The sequence below is a fragment of the Canis lupus genome, chromosome 27, assembly GCF_048164855.1.
Source record: "Canis lupus baileyi chromosome 27, mCanLup2.hap1, whole genome shotgun sequence".
Lineage (NCBI taxonomy): Eukaryota > Metazoa > Chordata > Mammalia > Carnivora > Canidae > Canis > Canis lupus.
Window position 1 is genome coordinate 45,156,472 of NC_132864.1, and position 7,965 is coordinate 45,164,436.

The window sequence follows — 7,965 nt, forward strand, 5'->3', positions numbered from 1 at the left end:
CAGCTCAGGGCGTGATGGTGGGGTCCTGGGATCGAGTCCCGCATCGGGCTCCCTGCATGGAGCCTGCTTCTCCCTCTGCCCATGTCTCTGCCTCTCTTTCTCTTTGTCTCAAATAAATAAATAAATAAATAAATAAATAAATAAATAAATTGTTAAAACAAAACAAAACAAACAAAAAAAAAACCAAATAACAACAAATTGCCTGAGCACTTTGACCTTGAAACTACAAGTGAAGTGACCACTCCTTATGTTCCTCATCGTCCCTACTCTTTATCCTCTGATGTGCAGGTGACTCTGAAGAGTTCACACTATGCTTTTATCTCCATCGATAGTCCTAGCAAAGTGACAAGGATAGTGAGATGGAAACTGCAACCTTCATGTTTGCACGTGAAAGGATCGTTACTCACGAAATCTGATGGTTCAGCATGGTAGAGCCGATGAATGGTAGTGCTCCAAGTTAAACCCGGGCTCTCCAAAGTGCATCCATTCCTCTGTACAAATTTTCCATGCCCAGGAGCAGTAATAAGCTTCATAAGTTCAAAGAGATGACATAAACTTAAGAGTATCTGCTTTGTAAAAAAAAAAAAAAAAAAAAAAAAGAGTATCTGCTTTGTAATCCAAAGAGAGATTTTGGGGGAAAAAAAAAAAAAAAAGGAAGCCAGGAAGTACATGTTATACAAATCAGCCTCAGGAAAGCGATGACAGCAATGCATTCCTCAAGTTGTTTTTAGGATTTGAAAAAATGGATCCATTTTCCTTTCCATAAAAAATAGGAACTCTTGTGGGTTAAAAAGAGGAAGAACGAACAATCTGAGAAATCACTGGGAAATTGGTATGACTTATGCCTAATTATTACCGAAGAGAATGTCAGCTTTGAGCTTCTGTCTGAAATCCAACCACTTGGCATATGTGATTGGACAGTTGAGAGAGAATTTGGAAAGTCAGATTGTTTTCCCTTCCAAAGCCAGATGTCTAAAGTATTTACAGACTTACAAATCCGATTCTAAAATCTCCTTTCTGTCCAGAAGTATGGTGCTTACATCCCTCATCAATTTTCAAGAGTATCTTCGCCAATCTCCCTTATGTGCTTTTTACCTCTAGGGGCCCTTCCCGTGTAATCATTTCCAGCGTTCCAGGACTCTGAGAGTGAGTGGTGTAGACCGAGGAGGCCCAGAGTCAGGTCACACTGCCTAGGCCACCAGGGCGCTTGTTCAAAGTCAGGGTCCACAACTCCCACAGTAAACTGCTGTGTGGGTAGAGACTGGCTATCTTATTTCAAGCAAAAGTTTCAGGTTATTAAAAAAAAAAAATGAAAGGAAAAGGAAGGAAGGAAAATAAAAATGCTCTACATGTTACGTTCTACAGAAAGTACAAGGAAGGAGACTGGACACGTTTGCCAGTGTGTTTCTGTGCTAGATAATGGGTAGAAATACTCCATCATCAAGGATACTAATTTTTTTTGGAGGTGGGGGGGTTTCTACTCAATTTTAGAAGGTATCCAAAGTATTTTTCAAAAGAAAGTCTCACTACTCACCTAGCATGGGGGCAAATGTCCGAATGCTGAGCACAGCGAGCCCTATAGGGGATGGGGGACCAAGGGGACTCTCCCTGGCTGCTGGTTTGGAAAGCAACGTGGTGCAGCCACTTGGGAAGACACTTGCCGCACAATCCAGCGACTGTGCTCTTTGGCACCTCCTGAAGGAGTTGGAAACATGTCCATGCAGAGTCTGCATACGGATTATGACTTTTGTCATAATTATGCAGCCTTTTGTCAGAATTGCCAAGACTTGGAAGACAGTCTTCAGGAGGTTAGCAGGTGATTCAGCGGTGCCTCCATACAGGGGAAGTCACGCAGGAATTTCCGGCTCAGGAAGGAAGGAAGCCTGGGAAGATCTGTGCATCTCAACTATGTGACCTCCTGGAAGACATGCAGTGGTGGGGACGGTAAAAGACCAGTGAATGGCAGGGGCTGGGGAGGGAGGGATAACAGGGCAAAGCACAGGGTTAGGTTCTGTAGGACATGGTAAGGATGCACGTGTGTCTTGACAGATGTTCAACCCCACAGACTGTATAGGAGGGAACACAGGTGTCTGCTACCGGCCATTGGTGATAATGATGCCAGTCCTGGCCCATGGGTTGTGACAAAGCAGCAGTCTTCTGGGGGGTGTTGCAGCGCGGGAGGCTTTGTGTGCAGGGCCGGGGTGTGGGGCAGCTCTCTGTACACTGGGCTCCACGGTGCTGTGAGTCCTAACCAGCTCCTCCGGCAGTGTGTTCACTTAAAAAACTCACAGCATTTCAGAGGATAAATATTCTGAGGCCAAAAAAGAAAAAAAAAAGAGTCATTTGTCTCATGAGAATATTTTTATTTAACTCAGGGCCAGACTATTTCAACTCTATGATTTAAAGTTTTAAATAAGTCTTACGGGAGCACTTTTGTGACCTTAGGTATATCAGTGTATGAAAAGCTTTGCAAAAACATATTCAGGGGCACCTGGGTGGCTCAGGGATTGAGCGTCTGCCTTTGGCTCAGGGAGTGACCCCAGGGTCCCGGGATCGAGTCCCATGTCGGGCTCCCTGCATGGAGCCTGCTTCTCCCTCTGCCTGGGTCTCTGCCTCCCTCTGTGTCTCTCATGAATAAATAAATAAATATTTTTAAAAAATACATTCGAGTAAGGTGTTCCATAAATTTGCTTATTCTTTAAACTGATTTATTATTGAAAATATCAACTGCCAATTTGTTCTGTTCTTATACTTAATCATTAAAAGTTAAACTGTAGTCATTAAAATAGAAGTATGCCTAAAAACTGTCTAGACTATGAAAGACTTCAGTACCAAGTGTTTGCTGGCTATAATCACTGTGCCTGTACTTACCATTTTTAGTTAAATTCCCTTTCTTTCCTTTTTTTAAACAGATGATAATTATGCTTATCAAGTCCTTATACATTCCATTCCTGAAAACACTAATTTGCCCCTGTTCCAAGCTATATTTTCAATGCTCATGTAAGATACGGTTATAGAGCATTATCTGACTACATAAAACATTATTCTCCAAATCGTTCTCCTCATTCATTTTTTAAAAATCATTTCATTTGGTTTCTGATATTATTCCTGAGCAGAATGACCACTTTTCTGGGTGCTCATGACTACTCTGATGCTGAGTGAACAAAAGAGGTTAAATGTTACATTTCCCCAAGTTGTTGTAAAATAATCAACAGGCTTAGCAATAACCATATCTTTGTGACCATTCCTCTCTCCGATCTAGTGTTTAGATGTGGATATTCAGATTACTGGGTAAAACCCAGTCAACAATTTGGGGAAAGTATAAATAAATTGGCTTAGTATTTATATTTAGTATCTCCTTAGGATTTTTCTTTACAATAACCCAATTTTAGAGATCTCTAAAACTTCCCGTTGCTCTTCAGCACATGGTTTTGGCAAATTGAAACAAGACTTTTGATAAGTTCGAAGAGTAGGATTTCCAGGAAGATACTGGAAATATTTTTTTCTGACACAACAATGAAAGAATAATTATTAATCTTTCTTAAATTTTAATAGCAACACACTATATGGATGTAACTGTTATATAGACAGAAAGAACAAAAATACAAATCAAGCTTGTTCTTTTTGTATACAGATAGGTCAAATTTGAAGGTCATTAGAATTCAGGTCATTATTTAGACTTTTTGAGACTCTATAGTGTACTAGAAAATAATTGAGGGCTGGTATGATCTGCAAAGCCAGTATAAGGAAAGAGAACCCATCTTCTTTGTGAAACAATCTCAAGATTGGAATTGATGGTCTCATGAATGCAGTACCCACTCACAATGTCCGTGCTTTTGTGCCGTGAAATTAGAATATAGATTTAACGTCTCTCGTAGGAATATGAGTATTGCAAAAAAAAAAAAGAAAGAAAAAAGAAAAAACCTTGAAGATACTGAATTGTTGAAAACCTGTTACTTCATGAATTGTGTTCACTTTTTAGAAAAATAGCATATATAATATTAGTCACTTAACAATAAATATGTCAACATGTAAATCTATGTCAATGATAGTCATGACATGAGATCAAATATTTATTTGAATATATGGTCAATATAAGCTTTTTAAAATGTACTCTTCCCATGCCGCTTCCAAACATTTAAAAATAGCATTGGGGCACTGGGTGGCTCACTTGGTGAAGCATCTGCCTTTGGCTCAGGTCATGATCCCAGCAGTCCTGGGATCAAGTCCTACGTCGGGCTCCCTGCTCAGGTGGGAGTCTGCTTCTCCCTCTCTCTCGGCCCCTCCCCACAGCGTGTACACGTGTGCCCTCTCTCTATCTCTCTCTAATAAATAAATAAAATTTTAAAAATAGTATCAACGGGTTTATAAAGCACATTTAAGTAAATATACCTTACCAAGTTTGGAATCATCCCTTCCTTATGTAAAAAGTTACTGTTATGTGCAAAATCACAGTAGTTTTAGAATTTTTTTTCTTGTCATTTAGCTCTTTAGTGTGACCAACTGTGAATGCATGAAAATGTGACAGTATTGTCCAGAAAACACCTGGACCTTTCCCCCCAGACTCTCCAGCCGTTAACAGTTTTCCAAATGTACTGATGTGTCTAGTTATACATTTACCTACCTCCCTGCCCGTCTGCCCCTATACGTCTTGAAAGTAAATCACATTTCTAATATGGTGGCTGTAGGCAGAACATATCTAATAAAGTCGAGTCTTAGGACCTAGTAAATATGTCAACTGATTTTTTTACAGAAGTGAAAAGTACTGAGTGATCACGTGGAAGAAGGCTAGCCATTGCTACAAACCACTGGATGTCCATATTAAAAAAAAAAAAAAGAAAAACATTGATTCAAACCACATACTGTATATGAAAATTAATGGACCCTAGGAAGTAGAAACATTTGCACATTGTATATCTGATTATCTTGGAATGACTAAAAATAAAGACTGAGCATACCAAGTGTTGGCTACGATGTAGAGGAGCTAAAACTTTCATATCCTGCCCCTGAGATGAACTGGCTAAATTGTCCAGTCCTATTATAAAACAACCTGAGTTTCTTAAAAAAATAATTATAACCATACAGTATATATTTTTTACAGTATATAATTTTAAATCTATTATTTTATATTTTAAAAAAGATTTATTTATTTTAAGAGAGTGAGTGAGCACAGGCAAGAGGAACAGAGGGAAGGAGACACTGTAAGGACGCGGGCTCAATCTCACGACCCTGAGATCTGACCTGAGCTGAAACCAAGAGTCAGATACTCACTCTACTGCATCACTCAGTCACCCCACATCTAAATGTTTTAGCTCATCGTTTTTGTGAGATTTTTATGAAAGTACATAATAATGCTTTTATTTTCTTTGCTATAAGCAACACTCTTGAACAGACTATTTTGCAATAATAGACATTTTCTATAGGGGCACTCTCCATGTGTCAACCGCTAGTGACCCATGGCTATTGGTTGAACCCTTGAAGTGTGGTTAGTAGACAGAATGACTTAGCTTTTAATTTTAATTCTTGAAAATTTAAATAGCTACACATGACTAATTACTAGCATATTCAATGAGACACCTCTTACATTCCGTTTTTATGACTGTGCCAAAACATTTAACTCTATTACTGTGGATATGCTTTTAGATTTCCTCCCATTTTTGGTTAACATTAATATTGCTGATGTAAATATTACTGTGCATATTTTACATGAATTTGTGTTTTTATTTCTGTTATGTGCATATCTGTGCTACTGAAGAGGTTTTTATTCAACTTCAGCAGGTTATGCTAAACAGTTTCCAAAGTGTTTGCACATCCAGGCTGTGAATCCCTACACACTCTGCCTCCTTGTTTACCTTGAGTCCTTGTACTGGGTGACCATTAACAATATGCAGTATGGTTATAGTAGTTCCCAGGTGACATTTGGTCAGGCTGGTAATGAAGTCATTAAATTTCCCAGGTGCGCATGCTACACCATTGTAGCTTTTACCTTAAATTGACAATTATTAAATTTCCATCTCTTTTTAACAATTCTTTATAATGTATGAATCCTTTATAATGTAATCCTTTATAATGTATGAATAAATTCACCAAACTTATTTTCCAACTCATTTTCTTGCTATATTTTTATGACTTTATTAACTGAATAATGTGTAATTTTCATCTAATTATTTTTGAGGTCTTTGCACTTTCCTGTCCTATCTGAAAATGAAAGAGTTACAATATGTACAAAAATGATTATACAATATGTACAAAAATAATTTGTGCATTTTGCTCTGCTTTTATTTTTTTTTTCTGTTATTCCAACAATGGAGTAATTTCAATAGTTGAGGACACAATGCGTGCAACTCAATAGCCTCATCGAGAGCACAGATGCTGGCCAGATGGCCATTTCCCCCATCACTCTGTATTCCTATTGCTGACAGTGCTCACAGGTCTCCGATTCTCTTTGATCACAAGGTTATCTGAGTCACCTCAAGACGTTTGTGTTGTATATTCATCTTTTTATCTTAAACGGCTGGCAACTATTGAAAATAGTTAAAAATCCTAAGGTAAAGTCTGATGGGGTAGCAATAATACTATAAGGGAATCAACATATATATATATAAAACATATTATAATTCAGAGAAATCAGAATTTTCTATATACCCCATTATTTAACCATGTTGAAACTCTGCACATTTGTAAATTATTGATAAAAGGAACACTTGTCATACAAAATTGTTATGAGGAGTAAGTGAGAAATAGGTCCAAAGTGCCTCAAACAGTTCCCAGTATGCAGGAAACACCTGTAAGGGGTTGTCCTTCCCATTGCCTTACTAGTCCTTGTAACAGCACCACTAACAACATTGATATTGTCGTGTTTCGATCTGAGGAGATTGGGAAAGACTTCTCTGGAGTGGCCAGTTGTATCATCCTGCTGGGGCTGCCTTAACAGAACACCATAGACATAAACTACGGTAGCTTCAACCAGAGAAGTTCTGGAGCTGAAAGCCTGGGGTTGGGGTGCCAGCAGGGCTGGGTTTTCAGGAAGGTCCTCTTCCTCTCTTACCTGTGGTGGCTCCTCACCCTCTTCCTGGGCCCTCACATGGCAGGGAAGGACAGTGAGCAGACTCTCTCATAAAGACCCCAATTTCATCACCAGGGCCCCATTGTCATGACGTCTTGGAGACCTAATCACTTCCCCAAAGCCCCACTTCCAAATACCATCACCTTGGATGTTAGGACTTGTGCACATGGGTAGGGACCATGGAGGCAGTTCAGTCCATACTGGTAGTTAAACTGAATTTTCTAGGCTCCATGGAATGCAGAATTTTGGTTGATGGAATGTGGTCATGGAAGAGACCTTCTGTACAGAGTGAAGCGGGAAGACAAACAAATCAGATAGAGTTGTGTATGTTCCTGAAAATGCTACAAAAGGCTGGATGTCTTTATGAGTGACCGTTGTAGCCATATCAGAAGTGGCTGTAACCATAGTAGTAATAGCAGTCTGCACTGATTGAGTGCCTGCTGATTACCTGTGACCAAGGGGGCTTCCCATTCCCCTCAGCTTGGTTAAACTTGTCTCCACCTCAACTTCTTTCTCACTCTAGCCACCATAGAACCTGTGTCCCAATCAATGAGGTGCCTCCCCTCCCTTTTTCTGAGACCATTTACTTAAAAAAACTTGTAAACTCTTCCTCTTCCCCTTCAAGAAGTAAGTCTTTAAAAAACATCTTGTCAGTTTTACAGCCCACGACTGTCTTTCTCAAGGATCCTAGGATGTCGCTTTGAAATCCCATCACCAAAAAAAAAAAAAAAGAAAAGAAAAGAAAAAAGAAATCCCATCACCAAGAAAGCTAGAAAGTTTCCACCCTCTTCCCAGAGAGTTGAGTTCAGACCCCAATCTGGCCTCGTTCTCCTATCACAATAACCTTGAATGGAAAACCTTCTCTACCTGTTGTTTGCTGTTTGATGAAATGTTTACTT

General features: G+C 39.2%; 1 long non-coding RNA gene across 1 annotated transcript; it reads right to left on the minus strand.

Moving 5' to 3' along the window:
- Window positions 1-209: 209 nt before the first annotated feature.
- Window positions 210-7,253, minus strand: LOC140619087 (uncharacterized). The gene is made up of 3 exons (XR_012019005.1): window positions 7,049-7,253; window positions 1,535-2,311; window positions 210-566 (listed from the first exon to the last, which is right to left on the minus strand). It is a non-coding gene; the product is annotated as an uncharacterized lncRNA (long non-coding RNA).
- Between the last annotated feature and the right edge of the window lie 712 nt (window positions 7,254-7,965).